The 13,457-nt window shown below is 43.3% G+C and overlaps 1 long non-coding RNA gene across 2 annotated transcripts; it reads right to left on the reverse strand.

The window, feature by feature from the left end:
• Positions 1–5,519: 5,519 nt before the first annotated feature.
• LOC124682735 lies at positions 5,520–6,588 on the reverse strand. Of its 2 annotated transcripts, none has more exons than XR_006996401.1 (3): positions 6,286–6,588; positions 5,993–6,207; positions 5,520–5,539 (listed from the first exon to the last, which is right to left on the reverse strand). It is a non-coding gene; the product is annotated as an uncharacterized LOC124682735 (long non-coding RNA). The 2 variants fall into 2 exon arrangements; XR_006996402.1 differs by having other exon boundaries at positions 5,522–5,539; positions 5,979–6,207.
• Between the last annotated feature and the right edge of the window lie 6,869 nt (positions 6,589–13,457).

Consider the following 13,457-nt stretch of genomic DNA (forward strand, 5'->3'; position numbering starts at 1 on the left):
TTTGAAATTTTTGGGTTGTTACACTGACGCCACCGCGCGGACGTCATCACGGCCCCACGCGATGACGCCAGCCCTCGCGCGCTGGTTGGCCGGCGCCACCGCCAGACGCCCGCCCGTTGCCCTGCCTCGCCTATAAAAGGGGTGCTGCGCCCCTCCTCCACCCTCACACACTCCCCACTTCCTTCCCCCACCTCCACAGACGCTCCAGAGAGCGCCCAGGGCGCTGCTCTGGGCTGCTGCTCGATACTGCGCGGCGGAGCCCTGCCCGATCACCGCCAAGGTCGCCAAGCCGCCGCCGTCGACACCCCTCTTTCCCTCCTCTTTCTTCACTCACCCCTGGCCAAGCAGCACCTCACCATGCCCTTCTTCTTCTTCCAGACCCGCCCGAGGACGCCGCCGCGAAGCCCTGCCCGTGGAGCACCGCGGCAGCGTCGCCGTCGGGAAGCAGCAGGGAGGAGGAGCAGGACGCCGCCCAAGCCAAACCCGCCCCGTTCCGCGACGACCCCGACCCGCCTCGACCCCGCCACCGTGCCTCCGCCGACGCCGGTGAGTCTCCGGCCACCCCTGCCCCCTTCTCTGCCAGAGCCGGCCGCCCTGGCCGCGCCGCGCGTCGCGTGGATGAGACGATGGCCTTGGGCCATCGGATCTCCATCCGACGCCTGCATGGGCCATGCAGGCCAACGTGGCCATGCACGGCCTGGTCCACCCGGGCCCCCTCTTCTTTTTCTTTTTGTTTTTCTTTTTTTTTCTCCTGCCCGCGTGGCAATTTCCCTGGGCCGGCCCGTTTCACTCCCGCGCGGCCCAGCTCCTTTCCCGCCCGTTTTTCGTTTAGTTTTTGTTTAAACTTTTCCCGTTTTTGAATTTAAAACCCGTGAACCAAAATGCTCATAATTTGAGATCTATAATTCGAAATAAATTGAAACCAACTGCGTTAGAACCAGGTTTTTAATACCTTTCACATGCCACTGGCCCCATATTTTTAGGATTTTTATACGAATTTTAGTGTAATAAACATGCTCTATGTATTCCATACACTCCACAAAAATCCTAAAATCATAGAATTAATATTTTTTACCAATTCCAATTGTGATGATCTTGTTTTAATGTTGCCCATCTTAGAAAAATAACATGAGTCCCTGTAAGGACAAAATCTGGTTCATTTGTATAAATATTGTGCCACATGAAATATTGCCCATTAAGCACTTTACCAAACGCAAATCCAAAGGAAAATCATTAGGTACCCTTTTCCTCAAATGGGTTAACTTCCCTTCTTTCGTCCGTCCACGAGGCAGTCAAAAGAAAGAGAGAAAGGGGCGGCTATAACGCAGGTGTCGTGGCGGTTGTATGCCACAAGGTTCTTTTTAATTAATTTCCACCCCAACCCTTTTTCCTTATAAACTTGGCCAAATCATGATTTCATAACATGTACCCCTGCATGCTTTACCATGTTCTTTTAAAACTTTATTTTTGAGTTATTTGTTGATTGTATGTTGCTCTTTTATTTTCGCGACGTTAGATACGAACGTGGGAGAAGCCGAAGGAGAAGATTTTGGAGAAGGTGTTGAAGAAGACCAGGGACTAGCCAGCCAAGGCAAGCCATTTACTTTGACTCTTTATATCCATGTTCTTGGTTAAGATCTTTCTACCCTTGGTCTCTTGTTTTCTTGCGTCTCCTTGGGTTTGCTTAATTTGACTCTTTTACATACTTGTCACCAAGTGTGTAATGCCCCCTCTCGATACTTTGCGTACTTACTCTAAGCATGTGAATCACAATTCCCACCCCTTTTTGACACCCTAATTCTAGTAAACACTTGGGGTTATATCATTAAAATTCCTCTACTTGTTGATCATCTCCATTCATGCTCAATGTGAGTATGGATGTCTTGACACCCTTCTTGGTATGATGGCAAACTATGTGCCATTATACGTCATAGTTCACTCATAAAACTTTAGGTTGGGAAAACCCTCAAGGTTTTACCTTGTTGTAAAAGTTTTGAAAAACCTTGGGAAGAGATTGTCTTGCCCATGAGTGGTTTCAAATGGAAGTTTTAGTAAAGAAAGTAACTTGGTGGTTATGGTGGGAAGGCTATGTCGGTAACTTGGATTTTTGGAAAAACAACACATGGTTCTATGCATTCGCCCGGAACAACCTTTTAGCGCAACCACATTACTCCAACATGGGCACGGGGCTTAGTTTGATGTTCGTTCTCTTTAGCATGAGGCACCGCATAACTATACAAGGGTACGGATTACCCTCGAGTCCGGTTTGTCAAGTTTGGGACAATAGTATAACGGGAGGCCTTCGGGGCTGACCCGTCCGGAAGACACTATGGGTCTCCTGGCTTGGCGGTGGAGCCACGCTCAAATGGAGGTGAGCTGCCACGGTGCCGGGGAGGTATACACTCCATAGGGTAGGACCTCTTGCTAATTTGAATAAGCGAAAGGCTTCGACCGATTATACGATACCCACATACTTTCGTATGATGGACCGGGGATGATCCCGGCGGATTTATCGGATCTTGTGGGGAAAGTGCACAAACTCTGCAGAGTCAAATCTATTCGAATAGCCGCGTCCGCGGTCATGGACAGTTGGGATGGTCGTTGTTTAGCTATGTTGAGTTTTGTTTTAAGAAAAGATTTACAAGCAAGGAAAGTGTTTTCAGAAAGTACTTGGAGTACTGGAAATATGGTGGTGACCATGATGTGATGGTCGGAAAGAAAATAAAAATTGGGTCTACCCTTCCTATGAGTTTTATGTAGTGAAGAATCTTCTTAAATTAAATCACGTAGGAATGTCATAGGGAAAAATCTATGAGTGTCTCCTTCAATTCAGAAGTTGAGATGCTATCTCCACCAAAAACACTTCTCCCCTTCTACATGTCATATTCTTAATTGATAATCGAATTCCCTCTTGATCTCATAGTTTAGTCGTGGTATCTAGTTATGTTCATTTTAAATGGTTTGCGAGTACAAATCAAAATGTACTCACGGCTTTGTCCCCGGCTATCTACTTGGCCAGTACTATGAGGAGGATTTTGAAGATGATGGAGGTTATCAGGACGACTATGCGACCTAGGACGTTTCCCGGTCAGCTGCCTGTAGGGTTTAAGGCATGACTTGGGCCCGACGAAGTTGATTGTATCCGCTGCACTTTGATGTTTGATTTCAGCCCGAAGTGGCCATTTATGTAAGACTTGGTCATGAGACCGTTTGTAAGACTATTTATTATTTCGGTACTATGTAATGGATGTTGTAACTCTGATTATCAGTTCGGTTATGTGCTCATGTTACACTGATCATGGGATCATGAGTGAATGCATAACGGGTATATCGGACAGTTGGTCCGGGGTGCCACAAAAGACATGATTAACTAAATCATAGTATAAATGGTTGGTTCACAACAACTCAATTGCTTGCTTAAGATAGAGGGAAATAGGTTTACTGACTCAACATGAAAGTAAAAGATAGGCCCTTCGCAGAGGGAAGCAGGGATTAAATCATGGAGGAACATACTTTCAATGTTGATGACAAGGAACATACTGTTTATTTTCCTAAGAGGATTGATAAAGTATATGGAGTTAATACAATTTCTAATTTGAGATCTATCAAAGTGGGACTTATTGATTGTCCTATATATGAGCCTAAAGAAGGATATCAAACTATTGTGATTGGATCCATATCAATACAATATAAGGTAACATGATTGATTTGAGGTTTATTTCTTCTTATCACATGTAAAATTTATTTGGTGGCAAGACTTGATCAACCTTGTTAACAAGTATATTTTAAATGCATGGAAGAGCTAAACAACATTTCTTTCTTTCTCCACTTGTTTTACTTGCTGTAGTACTACTTGTTTTGCAAGATGCTTTAGTTGTTTAGAAGTTTGAAAATCTTTTCTGTCCTGAAATAGTTATTTTAACACCCAGAAATGTGCATTTTTCGAAGTTTTCAAAAATTTACAAAAATTATATCACTGGTCCTATTTTTCAAAATGCAACCTGGGAGTGCCTGGGGCTGACCAGTTGTGGCGACCCGAACCTGGAGAGATCCGGAGTCTATGTGCATCCACTGTACTAGTCCCAAGGATTTGCTAGTACGCACATTCACCCGAACCTGGAGAGATCCGGAGTCTATGTGCATCCACTGTACTAGTCCCAAGGATTTGCTAGTACGCACATTCACGAGATAAATATCACAGTCATATCATTATTACAACGCATCAAATCCGATACATAGTTATTTATTACATAAATGCCCGTAGGCCAAAATGAACAGCGGAAGACAAATAAAGCGCCGAATCCAGCAAATGTGCCACAGGCAATCGACTGGAGCATCGTGACCCTAACATCGTATCTCACTCGTCTTCGAAACAACCTGCAACATGAGACGTTGCAGCCACGAGAGTGGTCAACACTTTGAATGTGTGGCAAGTTACACCAATGCAATAATATACCTATTTCTACATGCTTAGGGATATCAAAGTAAATGGCTATAGGTTTAACATTTGCGCAAAACAATATTTTACATCAATAAATCACATTTTAACATTTCCAAAGTTCTAACTCGTCCTAACTTTAATAAACAATTTTATCAGGTAATATATGACTAGAGTTCACACAGTCCAACTAGCCTAGATGAAAGTACCCGTGAGCGACACACGAACACAGGGCTTTCCCCAAAATCCCACCTATGAACGACACACGGACATAGGGTTTGAAATTTAATTTATATTTAGAAAGACAAAGTTGCGAAGAAACATCTTCAGGTAAAAGTTACTCAGCTTCGCCCGTAACCGTGGGCACGGCTAATCGATTAGTTCTACACCCTGCAGGGGTTGCACACTTTCACCACATGGCACAACCCGAAGGTTATGCCGAGGTCTTTCCCAAATGGCTAACTACTTATTTCCAGGCACGCCCGCTCCAAAATAGACACAAAGTCTCATACCGATGACGGTCCTTAAGTAGGTTTCCACAAGATAATCAACCAAGCCAGAGCCCATATGACATGTGGTTGCACGAAACAACTGAGCAATTCTAAACATGAATTTGTTCTTTTAGGGGTCCCTGGGCGGCGGACCCAACCAATTTGAGCACACAGCTCCACACGCGATGACCCATCATACCACTCCGCCCAGGATGAAATAATTTTACATTTTAATTTGGTAAACACATTTCACAAACCATTTCTATTTCGTGAACATTATTTCATTTGAACCCCCCAACGGATTTTATTTTAGCATGACTAAGCATAACTATATCGTTCAAAACTTTACTAGAACTTAATCTAGCATATATTTACCTAAGGTTACAAAGTGGGTGATAATCCCTACGGCTTATTTCTACCATAGGACATAACTATAAAACATCGCCATTTCTAAAAATACTTGGCTAACAAAATAAAACTATCGCATGCATTCCTACTTTTATAATCAAAATAGCATAGCAAAAATAAATGGGATAGACATGTAGATGTAACTTGCCTGAGCAGTGACCTCCTACTTCTTCCTGAGTACCGCCCTCGCAGTCCGGACAATCTAACGTAAAGTAAAACATCGCGTAAACAACCATTGGAATAAAAGAACCAACTTGAAACATGCAATGAAAACTCTACAAAATTATTACTGCGGTAGATTTTATTATCCAAAAATTTGGTCCTTTCATTATAGTTTAGGCTTAGGCTTAGGACGGAGAATGGTCGAAAAGGGGTTCGCGGCTATGTTGGTACGGACAAAATAGCTTCCAACTTAAGTTTGAGCTAGAACAACTTTATTTAGTTTGAAAAGTGAAGTTAGTAAATTTTAAAAAAAGAAATAAGAAGGATTTTAGTTTATGAAGCTACTGCAGAAATTTGGGTTCAGGCTATCAGTATCTACTCGTGCAGAGTTACAGGAATTTACACTAGCCCAACGCTATGATCTGAACTAGGCTGAAACTAGGAACAGAAACAAAGAAAAAGAAAAGACAAGGGAATACGTGGATGTGCTCACGATGTGTGTCCGGCAAGGGATTTTGCAACTCCGGTCGTGGACGGAAACGGAGCTGCAGACGTCGGATGGTTTGGGCGAGGCTTGGAGGCGATGCTTGTAGACGTGACGGAGCTCCACCGGTGGTCAGCTGGTTCCGGCGAGGTTGGAAAGCGACGAGGGCAATGTCCGCGGCGCCGGCGTGTTCGTCTCCCGTTGCCGCGGATGCTTCCGAGCTCCTATGGAAGAGAGAGGGCATTAGGGAGGCGTGGAAGGACGCGGAAACGACCAGGGAGGCGTTAGAACGGCGAGGCAACCTTTACCGCGACGGAAATCGTCGCCGGCGTCGGAGAAAACGGCGGCGGCTCCTCGACAAAATTCGGGCTACCGGGAGCCCGAGGGGAGATGGGAGTGGGGCGTGGTGTTGTGGAGGTCAAGGAGGTCTCGGGGTCTCTTATATAGGCCCAGGGGACGAGCGACCAAGGCGGATTGAGCGGCGGCGGCCGATGTACTCGCGGTGGTTTCTCGGGAGATAGCGATGCGGAGGGAGAGGGATAGGCCTCGGGCTCTGAGGATAAGGCGGCGGAAGTTCACCTTCCCCAGGTGCACCTCACCTGGACGCGCGGGGGTTGCGGGAGGAGCGCGCGTCCTCGCCGGGAGAAACGCGGCGGCGGGCAGGAGGTTGAAGACGAACCATGGGGCACTCTGCCCGTTCCGTGAGCTGCCTGCTGACATGTGGGCCAGCTACTATGTTCGGTAAGATAGAAAGAATAAGAAAGAATAGGGAGAAAAGGGTCCGATGCGGCTGGCTCGCTAGCTCGATTCGGTGCAGCCAAGACATGGTGTCCACCATGCGTACGTGAGAGTAGTTTAGGTGCAGGTAAAAACTTTATTTCTGTATCTTTCCTTTGTATTTATGATTTGACAAGGTTTTTAGCCTCAACTTTTATTCCGAAAAAACCAGGAAATTCTGTAAAATCAAACTATGTATATAGGGCTTAGGGAAACTTGTTTACAATTTAAATGAAAATTTATAAATACATTTTCTTTGCAAACCTTTGGGAAAGTCATTTTATTCCCTCGCTCTCGAATAATTTAAAAGTTTTAAGAACATTCAATAAATCCGAAAGTAATCATATAAAAATCCAATTGGACTAAGTATAAAAGTTCCTCCCCCTTTGTTCATTGATTTAAACAAGGTTTAGAAGAAAATTCAATTAGCCCTCAAAATGTTTTAATTTCTTCGAAAAATCAACACACATCAAAGCACTCATTCAATAAATATTTATTATATTTAACATTCCAAAATGGTAAATTTTGGGATGTTACACCAGTGGGGCACCCCAGGGCTGCACCCCATGTGCCGGCGCGGCCAGCAAGGGGGGCGCGCCACCCTGTGGTGAGGGCCCCACCTGGCCCTCCACTCACTCATCCACCTACCACTCCACTCTCTTTCACGGGAGAACACACCACCATTGTTCAAACCCGAGTTTCTTGCTGCTCTTGCTCAAAATTTTCGATCTCCTTGCTCAGCCCATCTTTGCTGCTGAGATTTGGAGCATTTGTTCTCCGGTATGTGACTCCTCCGATTATCCAAATAGAATTTTGTATAGTTGAGTATATCTTGAGTAATTTGCTGCTGTAGGTGACATGTTAAGTGAGTTTGCATGCTTGATTCAAGTTGTAAAAATTAGTTTTGATGCATGTTTAGTACTCTATCAAGTTCCTATAGTAGTCTCCCTCATTTATATGTCTCAAAATCAACTTTTATAATGATTGTTGAAAAATTTCAGAAAATGGAGTGGAATAGACACCAACTCAACCAACATGAATTGGAGGTGCATGAAGTTATGAGAGTCCACCGTGAAGAGGGGGTATACCCCTCCTACTACCCATGCACCGATTTCATGAAGAGTGCAGGAATTTTTCAGGATGTTCAAAATCTAATTTCTAATGCAGGGTTAGAAGATTTTGTTGTTGGTGAACCTTACCAATATGCAAAACTAACCATGTCAGTGGTGCAGGACTTTGAATTCCATTGGTCCCAACCTAACCCCATGGTTCGATATAAAATCTACAATAAAACTATCAACTTGCCCTTTGATGATTTTTGTGCAGCTATTAAAGTGCCACAATGGGGATCGTGTGAGAAGATTTGGGGGCTTCCACGACAACTTTTGAATTTATACGAGATGATCTGTCAAGAGAGAAGCTTCTCAGATGAGAGTGGTAAAATTCGTAGTATTCAACTCCCATCTATTCGCTATTTTGCTTACTTTATCACCAAGTGTGTTCTTGCTAGAAAGAATGCAAATAAGTTATCTATCCATGACTTGGTTTTCTTAGCTGCTGCATTGCAACATGATAGAACTTATAATTTGGGTGCTTTGATAGCATTTAGACTTACTACTAAACGTGATAAAAGAGGAATTTTTGGAGGTCTCATTGCCTCTCGTTTGCTAGCTATGCATGGTGTAGAACCTCACCCTCTTGATGTTCAGCTCTCTGTAGAGAAACTTGATATTGTTTCCATAATAAAACATGACTTTGTTTCTAATCGGTCTAACTTTAATAACCTGTCCTATGAGATAACCTTTTTCAAGAAAAAGTGGAGAGTAATTAAATCCGAAAGGCTAGTTGGATTGCCTGCACCTGCTTTGTTTAACCTTGATTCCAGGAACGGTTGGTCGGTCACAGAAGATGAAATTGATGCATACATAGAGAGTTGCGGCCATCACGCAGGGGACGGCATGGAGGAGGCCGAGGAACCCCTCGACTTGTCATCCAACGCAGCAAGTTCTTCACATTAGCATTTCGGGCATGTGGAGCCTTCATCCTTTTCTTCGGCACAGGGATCTTATTACGACCATGCCATGTATGATCCACCAGCGTGGAACCCTGACCCTCGCTGGGGTTGACCTCCACTTAGGCCAAAAGCCTAAGATTGGGGGGAGGTATGCCGGCATCACTCATTCATTGCATATTACAATTGCCGGTCATTTTATATACTTGTTTCGCTTCTTTTTGTTGTTTCTCTTTCGGTTATTTTTTATTTCAATAGATTTCTTATTTTAGTTTTTGAAGGTTGTTACTACTATAGTAACATTTACTTTTACCTTTTTATTTCATTTATGTGTCGATGGTTGCCTCTAATATGAGGAAGATGATATTTGGGGAAGTGCTGTCTAAAAAACAGATTCTGGACTGATGATAAAAAAATTCCTGTGCGTAGCCAGAACGTTATTTTGAGCTGCCAATTTTTGTGCATGTTCCCCAGATTATTATCTAACTTTCATTAGTTGAGCACTTTTCGATTTGAACAGCAGAAGATTTTCGAGAAAAAAATGATTACTGTACTGTTGTCAAGTTTTGGCAGATTTCTGCCACTTTGCTTTTCTGTGGTTCTTTTAGTTTTCATTCCCTTGTTTTTGCTTTGTTTCTTTTATAAAACACAAAAAGATCAAAAATATTTCTGTTGTTTCTCTTTATCATTTGTTTATTTTGTTTCTTGTTCCTATTTTGCTTTATCTACTATCGTTGGTTTGCTATGAGAAAATCCAAAAAGATTTTACTTTCGCTCTTGTTTCCAATTCGAAAACACCAAAAAATATTTGTTGTTCTTCTTCGGTTTTGTAAAGTTTATTATGGAGTTCAGCAGTCTCCGGTGGTTGGAGCTTGGTTTTCATTCCATATTATTCAAGCCACACAAGTGAAAGGCAATAATGACGATCTACGACAACTCGATTGTGGTGAGAGGCTGTATGAACTCTATTTGTTTTCATTTTTGTACATATACTCATCCATGTGAGCATGCTTAGTTGGTTCAAGTGAGGTATATGTCATTTAATGAAAGTCTAGTAGTTCATGATCTCTCTCATGTTTAGCTCCAATTTATTAATATGAGTAGCATGTCATAAACATTTGCTTGCATTGTTTTATTCATAGATAGGTATGACATTGTGGTATCCTCCTCTGAATAACTCGTTTGAATTGTCTTGGCACATGCTCACGCATGCATATGACTAAACAAAAAGTCAATTAAGCCTCGATGATTTACTTTGCATCAGATTTCTTGTATCACTTTTATGCCTCCCTTAATTTTATTCTGCCGCAAGCATGATTATGACAGTTATTGCTCTCTTGATTGTCGCTTCCCAGTCTATTGCTAGCCTTCACTTGCACTGAGCGGGAATGCTGATCGTGTTTCCAAATCCCTGAAAACCAAGTTATTCCAAAGCGTCCACCATAAATACCTATGCATGGCATTTCAAACCATTCCAAGTAAATTTTCATGTGCTACCTTTAAAACCTTCAAAATACTTCTTAATTTGTGTCAATGTTTTATAGCTCATGAGGAAGTATGTGGTGTTTTATCTTTCAATCTTGTCGGTCAGACTTTCACCAATGGACTAGTGGCATTACATCCGCTTATCCAATAATTTTGCAAAAAGAGCTGGCAACGGGGTGCCCAGTGATACGTCGCAAACGTATCTATAATTTCTTATGTTCCATGCTACTTTTATTACAATACTTGAATGTTTTATACATACTTTACAGCATTATAATATATTTTCCGGCACTAACCTATTAACAAGATGCCGAAGTGCCAATTGCTGTTTTCTGCTGTTTTTGGTTTCAGAAATCTTAGTAAGGAAATATTCTCGGAATTGGACGAAATCAACGCCCAGGGGCCTATTTTTACACGAAGCTTCCAGAAGACCGAAAGGGAAACGAAGTGGGGCCACGAGGTGGCCGGACACCGGGCGGCGCGGCCCGGGCCCCGGCCGCGCCGCCTGTTGTGTGGGCCCCTCGTGACGCCCTTTGACCTACCCTTCCGCCTACTTAAAGCCTCCGTCGCGAAACCCCCGTACCGAGAGCCACGATACGGAAAACCTTCCCGCGACGCCGCCGTCGCGAATCCCATCTCGGGGGATTCAGGAGATCGCCTCCGGCACCCTGCCGGAGAGGGGAATCATCACCGGAGGGGCTCTACATCATCATGCCCGCCTCCGGATTGATGCGTGAGTAGTTCATCCTTGGACTATGGGTCCATAGCAGTAGCTAGATGGTTGTCTTCTCTGCTTGTGCTATCATTGTTATAGATCTTGTGAGCTGCCTAACATGATCAAGATCATCTATTTGTAATGTTACATGTTGTGTTTGGAGAGATCCGATGAATATAGAATATTATGTTAAGTTGATTATCAATCTATCATATATGTGTTGTTTATGTTCTTGCATGCTCTCCGTTGCTAGTAAAGGCTCTGGCCAAGTTGATACTTGTAACTCTAAGAGGGAGTAATTATGCTCGATAGTGGGTTCATGCCTCCATTAAATCTGGGACAGTGACAGAAAGTTCTAAGGTTGTGGATGTGCTGTTGCTACTAGGGATAAAACATTGATGCTTTGTCTAAGGATATTTGTGTTGATTACATTACGCACCATACTTAATGCAATTATCTGTTGTTCGCAACTTAATACCGGAAGGGGTTCGGATGATAACCTGAAGGTGGATTATTTAGGCATAGATGCATGCTGGATAGCGGTCTATGTACTTTGTCGTAATGCCCTGATTAAATCACATAGTAATCATCGTTGATATGTATTGAATCTTTATTTGTCAATTGCTCGCCTGTAATTTGTTCACCCAGCATATTAGTTATCTTATTGGAGAGACACCACTAGTGAACTGTGGACCCTGGTCCATTCTTTTACATCTGAATACATTCTACTGCTTTTACTGTTCGTTGCAAACAAACACCATCTTCCACTCGATACGTTTAATCCTTTGTTTTCAGCAAGCCGGTGAGATTGACAACCTCACTGTTATGTTGGGACAAAGTACTTTGATTGTGTTGTGCAGGTTCCACGTTGGCGCCGGTTTCACTGGTGTTGCGCCGCACTACACTCCTCCACCAACAACCTTCACGTGCTTCTTGGCTCCTACTGGTTCGATAACCTTGGTTTCATACTGAGGGAAACTTACTGCTGTGCGCATCATACCTTCCTCTTGGGGTTCCCAACGGACGCGTACATCTACGCGCATCACCCAGCCCCAATTAATTACAACTTTCATAAATAATTCTCTTCACATGTTTTTCCCTGATTTATCAGTACGCAACTTAATTTACAAATAGACACTCCTCCATGGTATGAGAATGTTGGAAGGCACCCGAGGATTCGGTTAGCCATGGCTTGTGTAAGCAAAGGTTGGGGGGTGTCGTCCATAATGAAACTAAAATACATGTGTAAACAAAAGAGAAGAGGGATGATCTACCTTGCTGGTAGAGATAACGTTCTTCATGGGAGCCGCTCTTGAAAGTCTGGTTGACAAGGTAGTTAGAGTACACATTATCATTTGTTGACAACAACAAACACTTCTCAAAACAATTTTACTTCTGTTTTAAAAATGAAAAGCTCTAGCACATGTTAATCCCTGCTTCCCTCTGCGAAGGGTCAATCTTTTACTTTTATGTTGAGTCACCATCCTTTCTTTGAGCACCTTCTTGAGAGCATAATTGTCATTCTTAGTGTAATATGTTTGTCCAGAATATGGTTAACTGTGGTATAACTTTGATGCCTTTATCTTTGATAGTATTTACTTCTAGTCTTCCCATGAACTTCAGAGGTGCCTGGGCATTTATGTTTTTCTGTACAAATACGGCAAGCGAGATACCACTTTATCATATCTTTTTATGAGCATTGCAATCCTGCTTATAGATATGTTTCATGATGGTTATTATTAGTTTGTTGGTATCTTTTTCATGATTGACATAACTATTAGATGACTTTATTTGCATTTATCTTATTATGAATTGCCTAAGTACTCGTCGATATAATGAGAATATTTACATCAAATGAGCAAACGTGTTCGTGAAAGTTCTTTTATCGCACTCAGTTGTTAACTGAATTGCTTGAGGACAAGCAATAAGCTAAGCTTGGGGGAGTTGATACGTCCAGAACATATCTACTTTCCCGAACACTTTTGCTATTGTTTTGCCTCTAATTTATGTATTTTGGATACAACTAACACGGACTAACGCTGTTTTCAGCAGAATTGCCCTGGTGTCTTATTTTTGTGCAGAAAATTGACTTTCAGGAAAATCCCCCGAAATAATTGCAAAGGGCCTATTTTTCCAGAAGACACACGGAGCCAGAAGGGCAAGCCAGGGGGAGGCCCGCGGCCTCCACACCATAGGCCGGCGCGGCCAAGAGGGGGGGCGCGCCGCCATATGGTGAGGCCGCCTCGGCCAGCCCCCGACGCTCCCCTCTGGACTACTTAAAGCCCTTGACCTAAAAACGCGAGGGGGTTCGACCACTTTTCCAGAAGACATCCAGAACTCCGCCGCCATCGCGAAACCCAATCTCGGGATCAGAAACTCCGTTCTGGCACCCTGCCGAGACGGGGAATTGGAGGAGATCATCGCCATGATCACCATCGACGCCTCTCCATCGACCATCCATGTTTCCCCCATCCATGTGTGAGTAA

This window comes from Lolium rigidum, chromosome 1, assembly GCF_022539505.1.
Source record: "Lolium rigidum isolate FL_2022 chromosome 1, APGP_CSIRO_Lrig_0.1, whole genome shotgun sequence".
NCBI lineage: Eukaryota > Viridiplantae > Streptophyta > Magnoliopsida > Poales > Poaceae > Lolium > Lolium rigidum.